The 27,287-nt window shown below is 41.8% G+C and overlaps 1 long non-coding RNA gene across 1 annotated transcript in view; it reads right to left on the bottom strand.

The window, feature by feature from the left end:
• Positions 1–27,287, bottom strand: part of LOC106506500 (uncharacterized) — a 145,454-nt gene that overhangs the window by 19,396 nt on the left and 98,771 nt on the right. The window contains exon 10 of the long non-coding RNA XR_014831350.1: positions 1,623–3,307. This is a non-coding gene — a long non-coding RNA (uncharacterized LOC106506500). The remainder of the gene's footprint in view (positions 1–1,622; positions 3,308–27,287) is intronic.

Here is a 27,287-nt window from a genome sequence, read left to right on the forward strand (position 1 = left end):
GTCCTTATCATATGACCTGCCGTCATGCCAAGTCTCATCTACCCCACTCCCAGATACAGGCAAGTAACAGGAGTTACACAACAAGCCAAGGGCAGAGACCATGAGATACCTCAAGATTTATGATCTCTAGGAATTCCCATTGTGGCTCAGCGGAAATGAATCTGACCAGGAACCATGAGGTTTTGGGTTTGATCCTGGGTCTCGCTCAGTGGGTTGAGGATCTGGTATTGCCTTGAGCTGTGGTGTAGGTAGCAGATGCAGCTTGGATCCTGCATTGCTGTGGCTGTGGTGAAGGCCAGCAGTTGTAGCTCAGATTCAACCCTAGTCTGGGAACCTCCATATGCCACAGGTGCAACCCTAAAAAGCAAAAAAAAAAAAAAAAAAAAAAAAAAAAAGATTAATGAGGGTCAGCAATTCATCTGTCCCCAATTCTTTGAACTGGTGGCCTTCTATGTGTTGATAACAATAAGTGTGGTTGCAGCTTACTAAGGATCTGCTCCATGACAGGCTCTGGCATAAGACATATACATGCATTTTCTCATTTAACCCTCACAGCAAGGACTTTACAGTTGAGGAAGCTGAAGTTCAGAGAGATTTAGAAATGCAAATAATAGCTCAATAGAATGAAGGTTTAGGTTAAACAACAAAGCAATATAGTCTATCAAATATGGCAGCCACAGATTCCTATATTTCTCCCCTATTACTAGGAGTTTCCTAATTTTATCTTTTTGTCTTTTTTTTTTTTTTGCCATTTCTTGGGCCGCTCCCTCGGCATATGGAGGCTCCCAGGCTAGGGGTCTAATCGGAGCTATAGCCACCGGCCTACTCCAGAGCCACAGCAATGCAGGATTCGAGCCGCGTCTGCGACCTACACCACAGGTCACGGCAACGCCGGATCTTTAACCCACTGAGCAAGGGCAGGGATTGAACCTGCAATCTCATGGTTCCTAGTCGGATTTGTTAACCACTGCGCCATGATGGGAACTCCGAGTTTCCTAATTTTAAACCCTTAGGACCCAAACTTGACTTCATTTAAACACAGGAGGCTATGGACTCATGTCAATTAGATGATGCTTGAGGGTCCAAACGAACAGGCCAGCTCTCAGCTATTCATCTTCTCAAGTGTACAGGTACCTTCTTACAAGATGTGTAGGAATGTAGGTACCTTCTTACAAGATGTGTTTTGCCTCACTCATTCATCCCTTTTATTAACCTGAATGTGGTAGAAGAACAAATTTTGCAGACCAGCAAAGCTTCTATGGACATTTTCTGTCTTTCTTACATTTATATAATAAGGCTGCTTCTCTGATTAATTTGATTATCTCCAGCCTATCTGATGTCAGAGCTGCGAGTTATCGTAAACTCTTGTTGGTTTAATTAACACAACTCCAAAATTTCCTTAGATTCAATTTTTAAAAGGCAATAATGACATATAAAAGTTAGAGTGAATCCACAAAATGGGAAACTTGTCTTGGTTGTGTTGGTTCCCATGTAAAGAAGAGCTCACAAGCCTTGTGACCTTCTGGTGACACTGCCCAGCTTGACTGGCAAGTAGACCAGCCCTCAATCATATCACTTCCCCTGTAATCACTGTATAATGAAGCAAGATTAGTCCACCATACCTTTCACCCAATTCTGGAACTCAGGAGGACCAGAGGCTATCAGCCAACATCCTGGGCAAAGGCTCCCAATGGAAATTTCTGCTGGTTGAACTTAGATCTTGCCTTGCTTGTTCTGAAGTAGGATCAGATATCTGACTGCTCAGTGTGTGGCTTCCCAGAAGATTCAGAAACACGCTTGATGTGGGTATGGGATGGGAACATGGGAATTCTTGTGGCCTACGGGGCAGAAAAGGGCTCCAAACACAACATTAGGGTTTGGCAAAACCCAAGAACATAATGCCAAGACCTTTTCCCTTCACTTTTAAGTCCACATGTATTTCAAAGGGAACTTAGTCTTCATTTCAGGAGCGTGTGCACGTAAGTCGTCAGTGTGCAGTGATATTAACACTAAGCACTGGTTCTAAAGTACTGCACTCTTTTTTTTTCTTATCCAGTGTATACTCATTCTTCTGAATCCAGTCCCCTCCCATCAATACATCTCCATCAAATCTTCCATGGACACTGGAGACCAGGGTAACTACTGGCCTATGACAACATAATACTCATTGCTAAAAAGGTGGCTCTCAATGGTGTACAGCCTTATGGCATCTTCTAAATTGCTTAACTATTCATATATACATACGTGCCTCCACACCCATATTGCAACTTTTAAAACACATGCTCAAAAACTCTTTACTGAGAACCCACTACTGCCACACCTTGTGCTCAGTACTAGGGATGCAGTGGAGAATGAGAAAAGCAGGTCTTGGCCCTTCCAGACCTCACATTGGGGAATGGCTTCAGTCAGAGTTCAGTGTAGACAAGAAAACCTACTCAAGGGATGTCTAACTGAAAGAGATTTAGTGTAGGGAATGGAGCTGCTTACAAAACAAGGAAGTCAGGGGACCACCACTGGACCATTTATTTGAGGAGTATACAGTTTTAACTTTGATGTGAAAATAGGGCAGATGCTGCTGTTGCTGCTACTGCCATATCCTTGCCACTGACTCACACCCACAAACCTGGAGATTGGACATAGAATGTTGAGTTTACCCACCACAAGTCACTCTAACATCTATATGGCATTGCTTGCCAGCCAGAGAACTTTACACATGTTTTCTGAATTTTGGAAAGGGTGAAAGGAGGGGATGAATGTGGCCACAGATTTCTGTGTCCTACCCAGCATAACACAGCAGTCAGGCGTGTGCTAAACACAGAAGGTCAAACTGCCTTCTCCATCCTGCAGGGGGAGGGTTTTTAAGTCAGACAACAGTTTACAGTTGACATTTCTCTCCCAGGTCAAACTGCATGCCTTTCCTATACTTTTTTTTTTTAAGCTGAAAAACCTCAATACATCTTTGAAGATACAGCTCAAGCTATCACCTCTTCCTTGAAGTCTTTCTCCCCCCTTTGAAGATAAGATCTGGCCACTTGCTTCCTAGCGCCCCCCATGGAAGTGGATATAGAGTCTCATCATGGAGACTATCCTACTTCTTTGCCCTCATGCCACCAGTCCCTCTCCTTGACTGTGAGCTGTTTGAGGCAGTCCCATAGCATGTGATACACACAGAATTAATGATTGCTGAATGAATGGGTAAAGCTGGGGCTCTTACCACAGATTCAAGATGCACATGGGGACTCCAGGGGTACCTGTTATCCCCTCCACTCAGAGAAGAACTGAGTGAGTCTTCCCGTTTCCATCTAGGCTGAAATTTTTGATAATGTTAGTGCATGTTAGCTCTGGTACAGTTTGGGGCAACTGCAAAATACTGTAGCAAATAACTGAATAAGGGTGGCCTGAGCAGTGAATAGGAAGTAGAAAAGGTCAGCATTTTTAGGACTCTTTTGGTGGCAACTAAATGAATCATGCTAATAGAAACCAGTGAACAGAAACTCAACTCAAGTGAGATGAAGGAATAAAAGTGAACATTCTGACCAGTATAACTGAAAGACCAGGGTGCTGGCTTTAGGCATAGCTGGATCCAGCCTACATCCTATATCATCAAGGATCTGTCACTTTGGCCTGGTTTTCCTCTGTGGCCTATATCCTCACAGTAATTCTTCCCATGTGGAAACAAAGGTGATCACCACAGCTCCCAACTTAGACTCTACATAGTCAGCAACCTCAGTGAAAATAGGGAGTGTCTGCCCCCATACCTACCCCAAATCTTTCTTGCTCAAGATTGACTCTGATGTGGCCCAGTCTGGGTCCTAACTGCCCCTACCCAAAGCCAGGAGGATAGAAGATGCTGGCCAGAGTGCTATGCCATCCTGAAACCAAGGGCCTCGTGGTCAAGTCAATCCCATCAACACCCATAGGCTGAGTGTGGCAGGCTTGGCCCTTAAAGGGAAATCCAGTATTATGAGAAAGAGGAGTATGGAAGGTGGGCAAGAAAAACATCATGTTTCCTGCAGTGGACATCTAGTATTTTGCTATTTCCAAAGCCACACTCTTCATTTTGAATGAGATTTTGAACTATTCAGGGGCTCAAGAGCAATTGCCAAATAGGAGCCACTCTCAAGGTGCTTCCCTGATGGGCTGCCCAAGGGGACCAGTACAAAACAGGAAAATTTGACATCATTTCTAAGTTTCCGTTGAGACTGGGGAGAATAAGGGAAAAACCCATCAATGTGGGATCTTGAGTAGTAAGAAGGAAGAGGGAAAATGCTTGAGATGTAAATGCAATGGACAACAGAAAATAATTGAAGAGGAAGTGGCTTCCTCTCATGTGCCAGTCCAGCCTTGCGAAGAACAAGAGAAGTACCTTTTCTGGAGCCTCAGCTGCTCTGCTGCCTTTCCAGCCGCCTCCTTGGGAAGAATGAGGCTTTAACAACTAGCATGGTGTCAGGGCTGGCTTCCACCCAAGCCTGAACAGTGCCCCCATTGAGGGACCCCGGGGCCAGCCCTGGATGCCTCTCCCTTCTCCTGCTCCCCTCAATGGGCCATTTATGGGACTAACAAGGACAGGGAGACACACTGCCCATCTCCGACGAGCCCCCAGCAGCTGCAGGATTCCTCAGGAACTCCATAGGGCCCTGCATATCTCTGCAAAGAGACCAGCAGGAAGGATGCCGGGTTCAGGAAGGGGTCCCTAGGAGGCTCTTGGATGGAAGAGAAAAATATCCCTCAGTTCTCCTCTCCTTTCCAGGCCCTTCCCCCATCTCCCAGGATGGTGGCTCTTCACCGTGCAAGTATTTGGTATCCTGTCTTCTTGCAGGGCAGACACCCTGCCTGTTCCACCCTGCTTGCTGGATGGGAAAGAGAAGAGAGAGGCGGACTGAGCTGAGGGTTTAGGATTGCAGCCATATTCAAATGCTCCATCCTTATCACCCATTTCTAATGCAATGATAAAGTGACTTAGAGTAGGAAGGTGGCTAAAAGATTCCCATCAAATACCAAGATCACAGCTACTGTTCTTATTGATCTTTTAATCCCACAGCAATGCAAAAGAACAGGAGACAGTAAGGGCTCATTTCTCCAATATCCATTAGGTAATGACTGCTGTTGCCCAGGGGAAACAGACCAGCACACTGTCCAGAACAGGCAGATGAGGATGCATCACTCCCAATTTCCTGCTTCCATAGGGTATAGAGACGAGATTCTATGTTTTCATTTAAGAGGTGCAAGTTGACCGCTTCCCAAATGTCCCTGCAGGAGCTAATTCTTGCACATGAAAATCTCGCACTCTTGTGACATGTCCTTTGTTTGCAGGCTAAAGCCAGTGTGGTCTTCATGAATAGAAACATGCCTATCAGTGGAAAATTACTGAAGTATAAATTTCTCAAGACCTCAAGCCTTATAAGTCATTAATATTGTAATGGGAAGCAGGTGATCCAGTTTTTCCCAGAGTTACAGCTGGGATAAAGGGGAGACAAGACAGCCCCAGGGACAAATTTGCCTACTCAGCAATGGATGGAATCTGAAGGGCCATCTAGCACAACTTCACACTTCAACCTCCCCCACAACCTCCTCAGTCAGAAAGTTGATATCTGGCCTCATTTTTCAGGGTCAGGGGACTCTCCTCCTCCCATGCCAATCCATTTCACTTTTGAACAAATTTTATTCATCAGAAAATTTTTCTTTATATCAACCTCCAGAGGATTTCCCTGAAATCTCCAGATATTGATCCTGGTCTTACTCCAGTGCTAGACACTGGAATTCAGGGAAAACCTCAACCCTTCAGATAAGTATTTCCACACAGCAATCACTCAGGCCTCCTCCTGAGCTTTTCCACTTTGGGCTAAATCATGGTTCCTGCAATTCCTCCAACAGTTTCCTATATGACACAGTTGCTCAGTTTTGTCTCGGACCCTTTCAGAGATAAGGAAATCAGTAGAAGTTTGGCCAGGGTTAAAATATAGGACTACCCTTAATAGGAGGACTCTACCTCCATGAACACACTCCAAGAACATGCTTGTCATGTGACACTGGACTCCCACTGAGCTTCCTGGTGATAAAACTCATGAGACTTTTCACATGAACTTCTATTAAGCCAGTCATCTCCAGTCAGTTGATCTTTTTTTAACCTGAGATCTATACTCATTTCTTACTAAAATTTATCCCCTTTGTTTTAGTCCATCAGGCTAACATGTGGAAGTCTTTTACGGTTATTGATTCAGTTAGTAGAAGTTGTGTAATAGTAGTAGAATTTAATCCCACGTTTATATAATCCCAAACATCGAAATGTGTGCTCTACCTTTGCATTCAAATTATTTTAAAAAAAGAAAAAGAGAGAGAGAGAGAAGGCAATGCTGACAAGCTCAGATAAAGAGTCCTGAACTCAACAGAGGCTTTACAATGTCATGTTCAAAACCATGTCAATACGAGAAAAACATACCTCAGAATGCTGAGATCTCACTTCTGCTTTCCAGCCCAGAGACACTTCACATAAAAGAATACCTTATTGTTGGGCATAAGGAAGTATTTTTATGCTTCTACTTTAGTTGATTTTGGATGGGGTGGTCAGTACTGTTTTTCATACTATGCAAACATAAGATTTTATGGATGAAACAGAAGCAATGACTTTAACCTATCTTATACGTTTAATAATGGGTCTCTGACCTTTAAAGATTATTTATTAAAATAGCCTTCTTGCCAAAATTCTATGTCCTCCTTTCTAAGACAGAGTTCCAAACCAAAGCCTATCCAGTCAATATGATATTAAAGCCACATCGAAACCTTACTCCGGTGTTTTCCTGGAATTCTCCAAACTTTTTCCAAAAAAGGCACTGTGTTTTCATCTCCCAGGGAAAAATAGAACCACTCTATAAATTATTTGCAGAAACTATCATGAATTCCCTATCCAAGATCTTGCAAAGCATATTTAAACGTTCAGTTAAGTCAGTTCTCAGAGTGGAAGCCTCCCTGACTGAATGCAGAAACCCCTTTTGGAAAAGTCATGTGAAAAAGTCTCAATCCCATGTTTTTTTCTAAGCCATTCCCCAGCTCCATGTCGAACAGAAGTTGAGTGTGAGCTGAAAAATGGATTGGGTAATAACGTAAGAATAAATAAGTCACTTATTTTAGGTTTCTAATGGACAAAAATTTCACTGAAAAAGAAATGCACAGCTAAATTCAGGTTTTGAACTAGTCTAATCAGGGGATGAACAAGCAAGGGAAAAATCAAGTGATTCTGCTACTTTGGGAGGTCAAGTCCATTGAAATACTTGTCCTTTTCCTATAAGATCCTAATACAAATTGTAAGGGATCATAGCTTACCTTGCCACATTTCAGCCTTATAAAAGAAAGTTTACTTCTCTCAAGACGGAGTTTACATTTTGCCCTTTTCAAACCCTGTTCAAATTATCATGTAGGCTTCTTAATCATTTTGCAGGGACTGTTCTGATAAAATACTACTTCCCTCATCCAGTTCTAATGCCCCAGCACCTTCCCATACAATGGTCACAAAATCCATCCCCTCCTTTGTTTCCCTCATTACTTTCTATTGTAATGACATGTTACCTCAATCCTTCAGGCTTTGGGGCCCTTCTTTCCTTTAGGATCCAGATATAATTTTTGGAATTGCAGAAGTGCCCACTCAGTGTTTCAGAAGAATAGCTACAGGATGCTTCCCCGGGGGGCCTGGCAGTCACCTCTCTCCCCAACCCCCTGATCCAGGTTCCTCCTAAACTGCTCTGCCTCTCTCGTCCACCCTTTACAACCCTCTGACCATCACATATTCACTGTTCTTGCCTCTTCCCTTTACTAGAACTGTCCATGTAAATCCGCATTGCATGAGACTAACACTGAAGGTTCAGAAAATTTGAAAAAGGATTATACAACACAACCTAAAATTCAACTCAGGCATCTCTGCTGCTAATGCTTATCTATTTAGAGTCCTTTCCTGGCCAAGGTCCTGGGCTTGCCCTCAGAATGGAGTTCCAGGTACCACTTCCTCTCCCCCTCACCCACCAAAGGAAAACTCAATCTTTCTTAACAGTATAAAAATGGTGAGTTCCCACCATGGCTCAGTGGGTTAAGAACCCAACTAGTATCCATAAGGATGGGGGTTCCATCCCAGGCCTTGCTCGCTAAGTTAAGGATCTGGCATTGCTATGGCTGTGGCATAGGCCAGCAGCTGCAGCTCCAATTCAACCCCTAGCCCAGGAACTTCCATATGCCACAGGTACAGCCATAAAAAGAAAAAAAAAGTATAAAAAGGAATACAACCAACCTAAAATCTATAGTAATTCAGCCATCCTGAAGTACAGATATATCTGTAGTCGGTATATTTAGCAGCGTTTTTTAAATTTAGCAAGCAAGGAGTTCCCATCGTGGCTCAGTGGTTAACGAATCCGACTAGGAACCATGAGGTTGTGGGTTCGATCCCTGGCCTTGCTCAGTGGGTTAAGGATCCGGCATTGCCATGAGCTGTGGTGTAGGTTGCAGACACGGCTCGGATCCCACGTTGCTGTGGCTCTGGCGTAGGCCAGTGGCTATAGCTCCAATTGGATCCCTAGCCTGGGAACCTCCATATGCCACGGGAGCGGCCCTAGAAAAAGGCAAAACAAACAAACAAACAAATAAATAAATTTAGCAAGAAAAAAATTTAAAGATATAAAAATGCAGAATTCTGGAGCATTTTTTTTTTTAAATCACAGTATATCACTATGATGTAACAGCATTCAGTTTTTTCAGGTTATTTTGCTGCCTCTAAAAGGAGCAGCCTCTGAGCAGATATTTGTGGCTTCTTTCAGTTGTGGGAAAATTGCTTACTATGTAATGTTAAAGAAGACCCGGATCCAAAATTATATACAGAGTGTGATTTCAACTCTGCAAAAAATCTGGAAGCAAGCATGCCAGATTATCAACAGGGACTGCAGGAGTATGGGTGATTGCTATTTTATTGTTCAAGCTTTCCTGTACTTTTCAAGTTCACTGGATAATCACTGTCTTTAAAGACCTTGCAGCCCATCAACATTGGTGTACATGGACACCTGCCTGGCAGATGCAAGACTCTTTCAGGCTGAGATTTATCCTAATCCCAGGGAAATATTTCATTCCATAAGATTTAGTGCAAATATCACCCATGAAGCCCTCAATGCCCACCCATCTTCCTTCTTACTGGGCAGTTGTTTGCTTCTTTCACCTCTAACCTATAATACTCGGTACAACCCTTTTTAGTACTTCTCACGTCTGATCAGTCAGGGTCCTCAGCAAAAGACAACTAGTACCCTTACAATGAAGAGAGTTTATTACAGATACTCTTTACAAAGAAGCAGGGTGTAAGGACACCACAAAAGACAGTGCATCCCCAGGGAAAATTAGAGGGGCTCTGTTACCACCTCTAGCCTGAAAAGGTAACAAGAGGGAGTGGTTCCCAGAGCCTGGAAAAAGAATGAGAGGGATGCTTGATGGGAGCAGACCTACAGCAAACCCTCAGGAAAGGAGCCAATTCACTCTCTTTCCTCCTTCCAAACATCCACCGGTGCTCATCATTGGCCAAATCCAGCTGGAAGCCAGGGGACAAGAGAGCCATATGATGTGATCCACAGACAGCAGCATCCCAGAAGAAAGCAGAGAGATGAAAGGTGAGTGGACCTGGGTGAGAAGACCTGGAAGGGTAAACCAAAGATCTAGTACAATCACATGACTATGGGTTTACAAGTGTGGCCCCAGGGTCTGTTATCTGAGTTTCTCTCTTCCCCTTAACATGGCAAAGGATGTGGAGCGCTCATGACTGCATCCCATGCACTGCAAAGTCCAGACTCCTTCCAACTTCTCTTCAAAAAATTTTAGGGAGTGAGGCGTCCCCTGAGCTGGGCCTTGCTTCATCCTGCCTGGTTCCTCCGTCTGCCCTCCTCTCATCAGACCACTTCCTCCCGTGTTGGACACCACCCTTCTTCCTTCCCTTTTTCTCACATCAGCATTATTTCAAGAGTTATTGGATATATTAGAGCCTTAACTGAGGCATAGGGAACAGAGATGACTACATCTCAGTGTAAGGAACAACTTCAAACCCTTTATTAGGCATCTCTTTCATCAAAATTCATCAATCACTTTCTACCATGAGGGATTTTTCAATTGTACTCATCACCATCTTCTAGTGATCCCATCCCCTCAATGTTTTGTCCTTCTGATGACAAACCTCCAAAACCCTAAATTTTGTTACACTCTTATCTAAACCTTTAAATATTTTAATGCAATGGTTTTTTAAAAAATCAAACTGGAGGAGTTCCCTGGTGGTTCACCAGGTAAAGGATCCAGCATTGTCATTGCTATGGCATGGGTTTTGTCCCTGGCCTGGGGACTTCCATATGCCATAGGTGTAGCAAAAAAAAAAAAAAAAAAAATTCAAATCGGAACATTTTATAAATAAAGTTTTATTAGAACAAAGACCAGAATTGGGGTGAGGAAAGTGAAGCAAGACTATATACATGCAGCATCAGATCCTCTCTTTATTTAAAATTTGCATATTTTGTTCATCATGGATTTTTAAATTTTTGATTTTTTTGGGGGGGTCTTTCTGTCTTTTCTAGGGCTGCACCCACAGCATATGGAGGTTCCCAGGCTAGGGTTCTATTCGGAGCTATAGGTGCCGGCCTACGCCAGAGCCACAGCAACGCCAGATCCTTAACCCACTGAGCACAGCCAGGGATTGAACCTGCAATCTCATAGTTTCTAGTTGGATTCATGAACCACTGAGCCATGATGGGAACTCCTAAAATTTTGGTTTTTATGTATTATATTATAATAGTATTTATCTTGATCACTAAGTGTTTTGGTATCACCTTATTTTTGCACCTGAAGTAAGTGCCTCACATCAACTTAGTCTTCCCAGCCCTGACAAAGTGGGGCTGGGGGCAGAGGGGTTATAGGGCTAGAAGCTCATTTTTCTGCATTAAATATGTTGGAGTTCCCATCGTGGCTCAGTGATTAAGGAATCTGACTAGGAACCATGAGGCTGTGGGTTCGATCCCTGGCGGTGCTCAGTGTGTTAAGGATCTGGCGTTGCTGTGAGCTGTGGTGTAGGTTGAAGACGTGGCTCGGATCCTGCATTACTACGGCTGTGGTGTAGGCCTGCGGCTACAGCTCCTATTGGATCCTTAGCCTGGGAACCTCCATATGCTGTGGGTGCGGCCCCAGAAAAAGACAAAAAAAGACAAAAAAATAAAAAATAAACTACATTAAATATGTCCACTAAGGTGCATTTCCAAACCAAAAGATAACTTTTCCCAAGCAGAACTTTGTCTTCCAACTCCTGCCAATTTTGAGAATAATTTCTTCTTGCTATCCCTCCCCCTTGGACTATGAGATCTTTCAGCATAGAAAATGATGCTTCATCTGTTTCTATATCCTACTACTAAGTGCCTAGATTTAGTAGATGAATTATAAATATTTGCTTAGTATAAGGATCTAGGGCAAAAATTTGTGAGTAAGGTCAGTTTGTTAACTGTTGAATTTATGTAGAGATTTTCTTTTTCGTGTTGAAATGTAACATCCTTGGAAACTAGCTGGCAAAGTCCTGAAGAGATCATTCAATCTAATTTTTTCATCTTACACATTAGGACACTGAGGCTTATATCAATGGTTATATTTGCAAGCAATCTGCTCAGGTTTTATCAAGAATCATTAACATTTCCCACTGTCAGGGTGCCATCACATCTGAATTATTTTGATAGCATCCCAGTGGGCAGAAAGAAGTAAATTTTCCAGGGTGTTCAGGAAGCCCCCTCATTATTACAACGCTATTATTTCTTCTAACAAAAATCTCCGGGCACAGAAATTGGAGGTTACTATGTAAACACACACAAGAGATGGGAAATAAGAAAATTCCTGACACCCAGCCCAATAACCTGAGTTGGAACGGCTTTTATGAGAGTGAGATGCAGAAATACTAACATCGAGGAGAAGCTAAGATTTCATATCAAAGCCAGAAAATGCGTATTTGTTCAAGGTGAAGGCATGAGTGTGTTACAGAGAGAAGGACAACGGTGATAAGGAAAGCTTGCTTCTTTACAGTGAACTCATTGTGTCAGACTGATGAGGCACCCAGCTAGCTGACAAGGATCCCTTCACCCCTGTGCTCAGGACAGTTTGGCCAAAGGACATCTAGGGTGACAAGCCGTGAACAGTCGGCACTAATCTCTTATCCCGGAATAGCCCAAAGAACCCGTCCAACCTGACGGGCTACCCTTCAGAAATGCCTTTGGAATTCTTTGTTCAGTCTTGCTTGGTTTGCATTGGGTTGTCTCTCCTGGGACTTCTCTGGTGACCTGATCTTCTGCCAGGACCACATCCCCCAAGAGGTTCACCCACCCTCAGATTTGCCCAGCAAGTGACACTAATGAAATCCAATGAAAAGTAATGCATCCAAAACAGACGAGGTACGCATTCACACACAAGTGGGAGTTGCTGCAATCACTTCGTCCTCACAACGGTCCCGAGGCAGAAAAGAGGTCAAACTGACCTTGAAGAAGAAACGTCCTTTTTTGATCAGTTACCATGGCAACATCAGCCCTCTCTCCCCAAGGCAACTGCCCGCAGGGTTCGCACCTGCCAGCTGGTAGCAAGAGTGGATCAGAAGCCTTAGTTTCCTGACACTGGGCTCATTTTACCAACAAAGGTGGCAGCAGTGCCAGTTGGCTTCATGATATGGATACCTGCCCACTAAGCATTGGCCCAGAGATTGGGGACTTTCACAAAGCCTAGCCAACAGCTGGCAGGCAGGCACCGCCAGGTCATTGTCATCCTGGGCTGAATTGGAGACAAAGGCTCTGTCTGTAACACGGCATCTCTCCCTCCCTCCCTCCCTTAGTGTTTTATTTTCAGCTCCAGGTCCCTTTCTATGGGAGGGCCATGTGGCTGAAGGTGCCTTTCTTGGGTGTTTTATTGTTCCTTTAGCATTAGCTTGCCTCTGTGTCAAAAACCTTCCCCCGTCCCCTGATCTTACTGCAAATCAGAAAGCTCATCCTAAGTCACCCTGAGCCGGTGGATTCAGATTTGGAGCTGGTAACCAGAAGCCGCGTCAGACGTCCCCTGCTGGCTCCCCACCAAGGCCTCCAAGGATTTCTTGTCACATGAGGTTAGTGGAGTTTCACATCCTCTAAAGCAAATCTCTGTCGAAACTCTCGAGTCTCACATGGCTTCAGCTCAAAACAACCACCCCACTCAGCTGCCTCCCTGACCATTTCTAATGGCAAGTCAGGAGATCTGGGTTCTAGTTGCAGCTTTGTCTACGTGACCCTGAGCCGTCATTGGTCCCCAGTCAACTCACATGGAAAATTAAGGGCCAATGTAGCTGTCACTAGGGTCCCTTTCAACTCTCCTTTAACAAGAAAAAAACAAACAAACAAAAAAAAACAACCCTCTATTTCCCCCTTTTCCTACTGCTTTCTAAAGACATTGCTAACCTGAGCCTCTCTGAAGATGAATAGAGATTATTTTAGTTTTTTTAAAAAAATAAATGGACATACATAACAGCATGGATGAATCTCAAAAATATTATTAGAAGGAAAGAAGCCTCACACAATGTTCTATAAAAGGCAAAATGTATCTATAGTAAAAGAAAGTTGGTTGCCTCTAAGAGTGAGGTGGGAGCAGGGATTACCTGGGAAGGGACATGAAGGAACTTTTTGAGATAAAGGGTTTTTTTCGTTTTTGTTTGTTTGTTTGTTTGTTTGTCTTTTTGCCTTTTCTAGGGCTGCTTCCTCGGCATATGGAGGTTCCCAGGCTAGGGGTCCAATCAGAGCTGTAGCTGCCGGCCTACACCACAGACACAGCAACATGGGATCAGAGATGTGTCTGCGACGTACACCACAGCTCATGGCAACACCGGATCCTTAACCCACTGAGCGAGGCCAGGGATCGAACCTGCAACCTCATGGTTCCTAGTCGGATTCATTAACCACTGCGCCACGATGGGAACTCCGAGATGAAGGTTATAGTTCATATCTAGATAGGGGTTTGGATCACACAGGTTAAAGTCTTTGTCAAAACTCATATAATGCTGCTCCAGAGACAGACTGATAGAGGGATGGAGAGACAGATAATCAAATAGTTATAGCAAAATGTTAATTATAGATTATAAGTGAGTATATGAGTGTTCAATTTGTAATTCCTTCAATTTTTCTTTATGTTTGAAAATCATCATAATAAAATTTGGGTGGGGGGATACACTGTAATAAATTACAAAATTCCTGTCCCACTCACCGCCTCCCTCTTTCTTGGCTGTCATCTTTTTTCCCTCTAAATGAGTCAGTGGAAATGGGAATATGTATTGATTTGAGCAGACACGTCAACAGAGCTCTGCGATGACTAATTACTTTATCACTGCCCTTGGCCTTTAAGGGAGGAGGGCACAAGTCCTACACACCCAAATGACCTCCCCTTCCCCAACACAATTATCAGAAACAAGGTTCCTGTGAGGCTGGTCACCTGTTCATATCAGGAGTTGGTCTCTCTTCATCCCATGTGCACCTCTACTCTTTGATTACCAGCATCCTAACAGTCTTACCATGAACACATTCCAATTAATGCATTTAATTTCAAGTGAAATGGGGACATAATTTTAGAACCATTATGGAGGTAAGTCAGTTACCAAAGAACAGATTATAAGTACATCTTTTACTAGACTCACTGCCCTGCTACCCCATCATGAATAGAAATACCATAAATATGTCCATGAAATATTGACTTTCTTGACCACTTCCTTTAAGACTCCCCAAACACATTCTTCTTTGTTCCTTCCCAAAGAGATTTCTTCTCCCTCAAAATCTTAAAGCCAGACACACACAAAAGAGCTTATGTTACTGTGGTCTTCGCTGGTACCAATAGAGACCTAATTCACAGCTAATATCTTAGGGCGGGGGAGGAAATTAAAGGAAATAAACAATTACTAAGAAGGCAGAGTAAATCTATTTCCTCAGGGTATATTTTCTAACTTTTGTCCACTATTTTCATTGACAAGTTAATCAAATCTAGCAGAAACACACATGTACTGAGTATCAGATATATCCAAAGCCTTGAGTCATCCAAGGAATTAGTTTTGCCACTCCAAACCAGCATATAATCTAATCTAGTGAAGGAAATCAAATATAAGTTTATGCAAAGTTGAACAGTAAAATACCTAGATACCTGTTCCATACATCAATGTAACAGGTATCCAAGCTCCATGAACAATAAACCAAGGACTGAATGGTGGGAACTATGTGAATTTAATAAAGGACATAACACCTCTCATGGGAGTGGGGGACAGAGGCCTCACAAGAGTGGGATATCAACTATGTTTGGAAGAACAGGTAGGATTTGGAGAATGCAAGAAGGGGTGAGACCACCTTGAGAGGTAAAACCAGGTAATTAAAGGAGCACCTTTGTTCTCAATATCAAACACCAAAGCCTCACTCCATGTGTAAAATGCCTCTGGGACACTTGGTTCCTTGAAGAAACTGATGTTCAAATTCTCCACACACTGTTTTCCAGGAAATTCATTTACATTAATGCTTATACCAAGATTAATCCTAGATTTCCATAAGCTACACCACAAAAAGGAAAAATACAAAACTATTCTAAGCATCAGAAAGTTTCCACTTCTTTGACTTCTCACCATTTTAGTTGTGGCAGCACATGATTTACTCTGGATAAAAGCCAAATTGGATCTGCATATGCAGAGTCAATGTATAGTCAAATAAATATAATAATTGTTTCCAGGATTATTGAGATATAATTGACACATAATATTGCATAAGCTTAAGGTATACAAGGTGATGATTTTTAAAAAATGATGATTGGGGAGAGTTCCCATTGTGGCACAGCGGAAATGAATCTGACTAGTAACTATGGGGTTGTGGGTTTGATCCCTGGCCTCACTCAGTGGATTAAGGATCTGGTGTTGCCCTGAGCTGTGGTGTAGGTTGCAAATTTGGCTCAGATCCTGCATTGCTGTAGCTCTGATTTGACCCTGAGCCTGGGAATCTCCATATGCTGAGAACAAGGCTCTAAAAAATAGTAATAAAATAAATATTATTTATTTATTTTCTTTTTAGGGTCACACCCGTGACCCATGGCATATGGAGATTCCCAGGCTAGGGGTCCATTCGGAGCTGTAGCTGCCAGCCTATGCCACACCCACAGTAACTCGGGATCTGAGCCACATCTGTGACCTACATGGTAATGCTGGATCCTTAAGTGACTGAGTGAGACCAGGGATGGAACCCACGTCCTCATGGATATTAACTGGGTTCGTTAACCCCTGAACCCCAATGGGAACTCCAATAAATTATTACTTATTAGAAGAAATTCACTGGGTTTTTAAAATTCACATATCTTCCCTCACATAAACCACTGTAACATACAACTGTCATATTGGGGTAAACAAAAGAGCTGCAAGGCAGAATATTAGGGTTTAAATCCCAACTTTGCTCTATGTGACTTTGGGTAGATGCACTACATTTCTAAGCCTTCATTTCTTCAAACTTAGGTGGAAAGTATAAATAGTTATCTCAAAAAGTTGATGTGAGAATGAAGTAGAGCCATGGTTGTGAAAGGCCTGGGGAGAGGATGCTGGCCCGCAGCAGATACTCTATATACATCTGTCAAACTGAATTTAGAAGAACCTACTTTGTGAGTGAGAACCATGTTAAAATGATCAAAAATCAGATGCGAACCCATAATTAATCTGTTATGCCATTGCGTTTTCCATTCCAATAATTTTTTCAAAGAAAGAATTTCCATTTATAAAGGTTTGTTAGAAAGGTTTGCAGATTTGATAACCATCTTTCAAGAGCCCTGCCCCTGCCCCACAATACACACATTTTACCTACTGTATAGCACAGGGAACTCTACTCAATATTTTGTGATAACCTATGTGGGAAAAGAATCTGAAAGAGAATGGATATGTGTACATGTATAACTGAATCACTTTGTTGTACAGTAGAAATTATCACAACCTTTAACCAATGACACATCAATAAAACTTTTAAAAATGGAGAAAAATTAACATTCAATCCCTTCTGTTAAGGTTTTTATCAGGAAATCTCAAACAGAGAGCTAAAATGAGGTAGCAGTTTCTATTTCCTCCATTTCTCTGTACTTGTAGAAACAGAGACATGAAGTTAAGACACAGGTGTGATGAGACCCTTTTTGTAGATTATCTGACTGAAGAGCATCTGCCTTGATGCCCTAAAATGAGGCAAAGGAATGGGAAGTAAGTAAAGTGGAAATGCATAGTTTTGAAATACTGCAATTGCCAATGTCAGTTGACGAGAATTGAGGTTAAAGACATATTTCAGCATTTTTTTTTAAATCACTATTTTCTTCATGGACCATTTCCGGTCCTCTCACTGTCAAGTTTAGAGCATAAAACAAACCACAAGGATATATCTCTGCTCCACACTCTGCCAGCAGGCAGAGTTAGTGTTCACCAACAGCAAAATATGCACACTACATCGACGAATGCATGACACAGCCTCACACTTTCTGTGTGCATGACCACGACCTCAAAGAATCAAAAAAGAAAGAAAAAAGTAAAAGTTTAATTTCACCAGAGCGAGAAAAAAAAAAATCTAAATGCACAATCAAAGCAAAGAATGTTAGACTTGAGAAAAACCTTAGAGTATGACTGAGCCAAACTTCTTTACTTTACAGAAAAAGAAACTGGACCTCAGGGAGATTTCCAGTTTAAATGGAAGTTACATCTGGGTCTGTATCTGAGACCTTTCATGATACCACCCAAAGAAAAGGCTGGAATTAACCTTATTTATCCTAAGTCCTTCATTTTATTGATGAGGAAACTGAGCCCCAAAGAAGAGAAATAACTACTTTGAAGTCATAGAGCGGACTAAATGCCATATATTTATGCTTCTCAGAGAGAGCTTTGGTGCCTTCCTCCTCTGTCCTTCACCCCGCAGCAAGCTTCGCTTTTCTTTCATTCTATGAGATGGGCAATTAGTGTTTTTTACATGGCCTTATAACCAATAAGGTTTGAAGATCCACATCTTCTTTCCAACCAGATTAGCACTCTCTTCTTGAAATTCAGGAGCCACCAATTAAGCCCAGCCCATTGCAAACACTGCCAGATAACATAGGTTATGTTAAATATCTGTGTTTTACAAAAGACTCAAAGTCAGTCAGCTTAAGGAGATCAACTAGGAACATTCAGCATTGTCCTATGTTGTATTCTGTTTCTAGTTGCCAAAATAAGCAAGAGTACTCAAAGATATTTTTACTCATAGTTATGGTGGCTGTATTGATTTTCTGCTCTTAGTGGTAAATATACTGAGATAATAATGTTGCTAAAAATTAATCAAATGTAGAAAGTTGTATAAATTCTGTGTGGTCCTGCAGAGAACTATGCCAATAATAGTTCAGAGAAACTCAAGCTTTTGAACCATTTGTTTCATTCATTTAATAGTTTGGCAAAAATTGCTTACTATGTGCCCAGAACTTTCTAGGTGCTGGAGATAGAGCGGGGAACAAAGTTCCTGCCCTTCTGGATATTATATTCTAATAAACAAACAAGGAAAGCCATAACTTGTCAGATGGTGATAAGTGCCATGAAGAAAAAGGAAGCAGGGGAGGTAGGACAGAAGGTGCCAGACAAAGAAGTAGGGAGGGTGATTGTTATATCTCATATTTAAGATGACCTTGCTGATAAACACAGATGAAAGAAATGAGAAAGCAAACTTTGTGCATATCTGGAGGAAGTGCCTCCCAAGCAGGGAGCCAACAAGTACGAAGGCCTGAAGCAGGAGGGCCATATTCTTGGAACAGCACGAAGGCCGGAGTGGCTAGACCAGAGTGAGTGAGGGGACAGTGGAAAGAGATGATGTGTGAAAGGTGGTTGAAGCCAGTTGTATGGGGCCTTTTAGAGCAATGGAGGGGCTTTGGCTTGTGCTCACAGTGAGATAGAAAGCATTAGAAGGTGTGGAACAGAGGAGTAACATGGTCTGATTTCCATGTAAAATAATCATGTCGTCTATGTGTTGAAAAACAACAATACCCTATTATTGGCTATGACAATATTCAGGTGAGAGATGACAGTGGCTTAGACTATGATGGTAGAGGGAGAGGTGGTAAGAAGGCGCAAGATTCTTGGAGGTAGAACCCACAGGACTTCTTGGTGAATTGGATGTGGGGTATGAGGAAAAGAGAAACTTCAAGCTTTTCCTCCTGAGAAACTCTTGGAAGGAACTGCCATTTGATGAAATAATTAAGATTATGGGAGAAGTGGGTTTGGTTTGCATGGGAGGGGGTCAAGAACGAGGAGTTCAACCCTTATCTTGTTGTGTTGGAGATGCCTATTAGATATCCAATTAATAGATACATCCCATCATAGACACTTGCTATTAGAGATGTGTCTCAAGAATGCAGTTAAGTATACAATAGGGTTCAGAGTTGAAATCCAGCCTGGAGACACAAATGCTGGTGTTGTTAGCATATGGATGATATTGAAAGCCATGAGATAAAATGGATTGTACTGAAGGTGGGTAAAAAAAGAAAAAAAGGGACTTAAGGCACTCAGTAAATGAAGAGAAATCAGCAAGGAAGGTGGAGGAAAGGACCAAGAGAGATATAAAGATCAGAGACCAGTATTCCCAAGTTAGGTGAGTGATCAGCTGTATCCAATGCTGCTGGTTCTGGATGCAAGCTGAATTATGATGGGCAAAGCAGAAGGTGGCTGCCTATGTCTCCTGCTGCCATAACCACAGCCTCCTATTAAAAGTAATGATAGGAGAATAGTAATGATTAAGACCTACCACCTCCTGAGTGTCTATCAAGTCCCAAGAATTGTGCTTTGGCAAATCTCATCTGCCAAATTTGACAGATTGATAGTGGCTACCTGGAGCATTATGTTGAGAAAGAGTCTGAGGATGCCTTTTAGCTTAAGAAAAAGGATTGAGTTGTAAGATTTCTGCCATGGATATTAAATGAAGAACTGACATCACATCTATCAGGTATTCATGATCCCCATAATAAGACTTTATATACATTTTCTGTAGGGCTCCCAACACCTCAGTGGTGGTATAAGTAGCCCCATTTTACAAATGCAGAAACCTAGTTCAGGGATGTTTACTAATCGCCAAACTGGCACAGCTAGATGTGGCAAAGGGGAAAATTGGCTCAGGTCAGCTGGCCTTTGCCCCACACTTCATGGTTTCCATCCCATCAGGAAAGCGCACAGAATTTCAGATCCCCGGGGTACACCTCTTCTAATTGCAACCTATGACACACAAAGCATATAATCAAAGGTATAAACTTCAGAAGCAATGCTTTCTTTATGCTCAAAGAAAATATGGTACAGCTGGATCCATGGATGGATTCAGAGAGGTAAGTTTGCAAACTTAGTTGTATAAGAGAAAAGGCAACAAAACATGACACAAGAGTAGTCAAAATGATTCAAACAGAAGTTTTATTAACCTAGGGCAGTTGAAGATGATACAGTAAGAGCAACCATTAAAAATACAACTATTACTTTGTCTTCATCATTCCCATAGCAACAACCTAGTATTATTTCCTGCCAAAAAAATAACTCAGTAGGCACCAAGAATTCTCAGCTTCTCTTTTAGCACCAAGCCCTTCCCACAGTCATTTGTATTAACATTTGCAAAAGATTTATTTCCCTTTGATTCAAATAATTCCACATTCCCAAGAATATCTGGATTGGAGCATGGCCAGCTGCCTGTAGGGCATGCAGCCGTCTCCCTGGGCTTGGGTAGCTCCCTGGTGCCCATGAATGGCTCATTGTTAAAGACAAACCCACTGCAGAAAACAGAGAAAACACAGAAGAGGAATCAGTGTCATGTTCAGAGGACTGGTCTGGATTTTGAGCAATGAAACTGAGTGGGAGTGGCAAGCACCTAAGGTTGTTATAAGTCAGTGATTGATGCTTCCCAGCTGGCATGGGGCTCCTCTGAGATGCTGCCCCAGGTCACCATCAACAATCAACTGACTCTGGGAGATTCTGAACCCAGATTCTTCCCTGCAGCCAAGCAGAAAGGTAGAGCAGCAGGCCCCCAAATAAACATCATCTTCATCACTCCTAGGAATCTGTGAAGCACAAACTGTACACAGGAATAAATAATATTCAGAGAAACGTGGAGGTCACCCTGCAATGGTCTGTCTGGCTTGAGCAATGGGCCAAAAGTTCAAGAAAAGTATGACCTTTAGACTCTTTTATGATGAAGACTGGGAGCACATATTTTGCTCTGATCTTTGCTGTTGACTTTCTGCATATATTCTGTTTTCTCTATCTCAGCTAATAGGGCATTTTAGAGAAAGGTCTGACTGCCCACCTCCAAGTCCACTGGAATCAAAGATAAAAAGTACTATAATTTTAGAAATTCTTGGGATTAATCCACCTTTCACTAAATTCAATGGCATAATGAATTAAATGTGTTCCTGAAGTAGACTTTCTACATTTAGACCATGGTTATTATTTCAGAGATGTATTGATAAACCCCACAATTAATACTTGCTGAGTATAATTTAGCAGCTACAAACCTATAGTTCAGATATGACTATTTTCAAAAAATTACACCTTCTGGTACTTATTTAGACCTTTTAATGTCTTTATTTGAACTTTTTCTTTTTAGTAATCCGAAAACTACCATATTTCAAGATAAAATTCTCATGCCACATTACTTCCCCCGGGTCTCGAAAAACCACCAAAACATACCAGGGAAAGGCAATGAAGGGATCCGGAAACAATAGACTTATTCAGTTACGGTCATAATTAATCTATCTGCAAACACAATGGCTATATCTGCATAAGAGAAGATATGTCTGACTTTATGCCATGGAAAAAAATAAACCTAACTTGCTAAAACATGCCTCTATCTTTCAACTGCCCGACTTACCCTTCTACAAATAAGGCAAAAAACCTATATGGAATCTGAACTTCTACCCTGTGGACACATCTCTGTCTTCATTGAGGCCACTAATATATTTAAAAACACTGATGAAGGGCCAGTTGTTGGGTAAAGTCATTTTTCCCTTGACATTTATTATCAGCAGAAAAGTTTTTCTGTTTTAATACCCACATTCTGGCATATAATTACTGTAATAAAGTCTATTTCACTCGGGGTGACTGCTGCCAGTATTATGAAATCATGGCAATGGTTGTAAAAATAAGGGAGGTCACAACCTTTCCACACACACACACACCCACTCTGCAGCTGATATTAAATAGCTTTGGTGGGAAAATGCAGACCTTTAAACTTTCTCTACCAAACTCAATGCATTCTGTATTTAACTTCTTCTTTAAAACAGAATTTGTTGTAAGAATTCGAAAACTGCATATGGCCATGGGGTGAGGGGGGGGGGAGAAGGAACTTATACTTAATTAGTTACTAAGTCCAACTTGGGTGAAGCACAATAACAACCATTTCTTTGTGCTAACTACTTTTAATGATATGCATTACATGCATTGGCCTGTCGACTGCCCAGATTGTTCCAGCCTCAATCCTTCTTTACTGGTATGTTTTTGGCAAAGGACAGCATTGGGAAAAGTCTCCATTTCGATGTTTTGCCATTTTGGTAGGGATAATAACACCTAACAGCATGAATTACCTCTAAATCTTAAACCACCACAGTGACTTCCTGACCACGAGACAATCAATATCCCAAGTACATCAGATGCCATACAAATATCCTCCATGCATCTCTAGCAGTACTCAATATTTTGATTCATCCTCTCTGGGCTTAATCCTCTTGAATAGTTTAATCCAATTGCTTTCAGCTATTCTCTTACATAACTGTTGGATATAAATTTCCTACTTCCAACCAAGACCCAAGTCAAGCTAATTCAGGATCATAATTAGGATAGATAAGGCCCAGGAGGAGTATCCTGTGCATTTTTTAAAATCTTCTAATTCTTTGTAGAATAGGAATTTTCTTAAAGAGGGTCTAAGGAAAAACCTACTTTAAAAGTAGAATCTTGGGTTTCCAAATTAAAATAATACTGGGTAGAGATGCCATGGGGGGTGGGGGATGGGGTTGGAAGGTCAGGATTTCTCCTTGCCCTTGGAATGGAAAATCACTGGGATCCACTGTCTTTCAAACCAAAAGAGAAAATATAGAAGCAAATAGAATGTTGGCAAACAAGGTGTGTTAGACCCATGATAAAGCACCAACAGAGCACCACACAGAGAAAGCCACGCCTGGGAGTGCCCCCTGACTCCAGAATCAATCAGAGCTCTGCTGTCATCTATTTTATTTCCTGGCTTTATACATCAAGTTTTGTTTAGGGAGGAAAAAAGCTACAGCAACCACACTGGAAACCAATATGAGGCATACATACCCTTTGACCAGCAATTCTGCTCCTAGATATGCATCCTGGAGAAATTTGTACTTATGTGCCCCCGACTGCACTGCTGTCCATAATGGCTCCAAACCAGAAGCAACTCAAATGTCCATCCTTAGTACACTTGATTGATACTTTGTGGTGAATTCATACAATGGGAAACTATACAGCAATAGAAATTAGTAAACAATGATGCCATTTACATAAAATTGTAAAACTGGCAATATTAATCTATATGGCTTAGAGGTGTACGTATAGGTAATAAAATTTAGGAAGGAAAGCAAAGAAATGATCACAAAAGTCTGAAGAATATTTCCTCTGTGAGGTGAGAGAAGGTAGTAATCAGAACTCAGGATGGAAACAATGGGAAAATTCCAGGATGCTGGTGATGTTTTGTTTCTCATTCTTTATATCTTTTTCCTATGGATATTTTATTTTTTACTTCAAAGTTGCAAACCAACAAATAAAAACCAAGAAGCACCACTCCTAAAAAAGAAACATATGTAAGTTCACTGATTCAATCAAACTTATTCACGGCAAAGATAAGGAAATGGAGAACAGGAAGATTAAGTCACTTGCCCATTTCTCCTGCCACCTGATGAGTAGCTCAGTCATAGAGCCTCTTCTCCAGTGCTTTGGCCGGGGTGGGGGGGCATCCTACATTCTGGGGGCTCCAAGGGCCTGTCATTGTCCCATTTGGCTCTTCATTCCCCTTGCAGATTGACCCACTCTCCCACTTCTTTCCCCTACCCCTCATGGCCACCCTCAGCATCTCTCCTTGTGGGTCCACAGCCAAGGGCCACCGCTGAGCCCACTGGAAATATGTACACACTCATGGATTTGCAGATAGATACACATGCACTTTTGTACCCTGTACCCTCTCTTGGGTCTTACCAGGTCTATTAGATATTAGACAATATCTAATATTTATATTCTAAAACCTACCATACTGTGCGTTTTACATATATCTAAAAACAAGCTAGTTTATTAACTACAAATGTTAAATCTAATGTTTGTATACATCCTTCTCAAGCATTGTGACAATAAACAGAGGAAGGGACAGTGTGAGTTATAGACTGGCCATTCGATGATTCTCTTCCTGAACTCCTACTCCTGAGCAGCACAGAATAAATACCCTGCTTTTATAATGGAGGGTTTTTTTTTTTTTATCTTTTTATCCTTTTCCATAAGATAAATAACTTTCTGAGAAAACATTTAGCCAGAACTATTATAGAACGCAAAAACTGAGTTTAGAAATTCTAAGGAAGGCGTTGCATAGAGAGATGAATAATAACATGATTTTCGAAGCTTACAACTTCTCCAAGTCAGTAGTATTCTTGGATTTTTTTTTTTTAATTTAAAGACTTTTTTTCCTTGCAGCAGCAGCAGCAATTGTAAGCTCACAGCAAAACTGATAGGAAGATACAGATTTCCCACATACCCCTTATCCCCATAAATTCATAGCCTCCCCCATTATCAACACCCTCCGCCAGAGTGGTGGATTTGTTACAACTGATAAATCTCCACTGACACATCATTATCACTCAAAGCCTGTAACTTACCTTAGGGCTCACTCCTGGTGTTGTACAGTCTATGAGTTTGGACAAATGTGTAATAACATGTATCCATAATTATAGTAACATATGGAGTATTTTCAGTGCCTTAAAAATCCTCTGTGCTCCACCCATTTATCCCTCCCCTTTCCTTCAACCCCAACAACCACTGATCTTTTTACTGTCTCCATATTTTTGCCTTTTCAAGAACGTTATACAGTTGGAATCATACAACAGCCTTTTTCAAGTTGGCTTCTTTCATTTATATGCATTTCAGTTTCTTCCATGTTTTTTCATGGCTTGATAGTTCATTGCTTTTTAGCACGAAATAATATTCTACTGTCTGGATTATCTCAGTTTATTCATTCACCTACTGAAGGACATCTTGGTTGCTTCTACGTTTAGGCAGTTAGGAATAAACTGCTTTAAACAACCATATGCAGAATTTTGCCTGGACATATTTTTTCCAACTTTGGAATAAATGCCAATGAGCACAACTGCTGAGTTGTATGGTAAGAGCATATTTAGTTCTGAATAGCAAAACTGTCTTCCAAAGTGACTGTACCATTTTGCATTGGGCCAGAAACCTCAGAATTGACAAGGTAAAGGTAGAAAAGTGAATCTATAGCCCAAACAGGAGGAATTATAAGAAAATTTTTCTAAAAATGGAAGTACAGAAGGAGTCAAAAATCCAAGGTAAAAAATCAATCCCACCAAGCAGGGCAAAAATGTAGAATGGAAAAACAATTAACAATATAAGTAACAAAAGAAAAATATTACCTAAGAAAAATCCAAATAAAAGGATAGAGTTCTTAGCCCATGAATGACTTCCCTTCAAAGAAACTTGCTATCATTCTCAAAGAAGCCTATGAAAGTAGGAGTTTTTCAGCCATGGAGAAACAAGAAATCAGTGTCATTTCAAGAAGAACCAGCCATGGGAAAAAATGCTTTTGTCAGAAGAAAGGCAGTATTTCCAATCTCCCACCTTATCAGTAGAAGGCCAATGTAACCAAAAACATCTGAAGAAGTCAAAATCCTCTGTGTGTCATGCTGGTATTATGCCAGTAGCAGATAAAGCAGAACAAGAGGGGTGATTGTTTTCTGTTTTTTTCTTTGAAACAACCCCAGGCCCAAGATTTTGTCTTCCTCCTGGAGCACACCTTCAGTAGGATGAATGCGTTTGGTTAAAATTCCAGACCATATCCCATCTTTAAGAATAACTCCCAGGGAATTTGCTCTCTGGTCCTCCTGTCTGTACTCTACCCATCCTTCCCAGTGCTGCTCTAGCCCAGCAGCCTACAGTACAAGCCTCCTGTCTTTCAAATCCTAGGGCTCATCCCTTATGTGGACTCAGTTCCACAGAGCACTGCATAGGGGCTTAACCATTCCCCAAACATGCAGGGTTTGTTTCCCCACCCAGATTCACAGGCCGCAGAAGACACACCTCTTGTGCTTTCTTGCCCATCCCCTACCACAGTGCTGAGCTCCCAGTAGGAGCTCAAACCTTCCCCCGAGGTTCATTCACTGCATGCTGCCTTCCCCTCCACAGCTCAAGACCATCACCAGAAATAACTTCCCTCACAGCATTGCCCACCATGGTGGCCACAGCTTCCCCTACCCCAGTTACTTCGTGCCTTCTCTTCTCTGTGTTGCTTTAAAAGCAGATGGTGGACAGAAACTAAAATCCCACCCAGGTCAGTGAGCGTGCCTTTCATGGAAAACAATGGCTCACAACACTAGAGTACAGATCCAGTCACCACTCAATTTTAGCATGCGATGACGGCGAGAGAGTTCATAAATGGGTGGTAAACACAGGCAGGATCACTGTGAACAACGAACAACAACAGGGAGCAGACTGAAGCTTTCCTGGTAGTTTGGAAATAGACTCTCATAGCTTTCAACAGTGCTGTTTGTTCTGCCGTAAGGTGATATGACAAACCTGGTTTGCCAAAAATTGTGATATTAAAATACTTGTTTTTGTGGAAGGGGAAGGTATTGAGGTTAGGATTAAAGTTTCAGTCACAATTACCAACAATAGAGGAATTTCATGGTGATAAGCGACTGTTATTTTCATAATCTAAAATGTACATATCCAGGGAGTTCCCATTGTGGCTCAGCCGGTTAAGAACATGACATAGTGTCCATGAGGACATGGGTTCAATCCCTGGCCTCAATCAGTGAGTTAAGAATCCTGCATCGCTGTCTGTGGTGTAGTTCACAGACGAGGCTCAAATCCCATGTTGCTCTGGCTGTGGTGTAGGCTGGCAGCTACAGCTCTGATTCAACCCTTAGCCTAGGAATTTCCATAGGTCACAGATGCAGCCCTAAAAAGCAAGCAAACAAACAAACAAACAAAATGTATATATCCATTGATCAAAAATGACAAAATATAC

This window comes from Sus scrofa, chromosome 16 (assembly GCF_054392235.1).
Source record: "Sus scrofa isolate SSC_HxYL_T2T_F1_AM1 chromosome 16, Sscrofa_HxYL_maternal_Yorkshire_Landrace_v2.0, whole genome shotgun sequence".
In the NCBI taxonomy this organism is placed as follows: Eukaryota; Metazoa; Chordata; class Mammalia; order Artiodactyla; family Suidae; genus Sus; species Sus scrofa.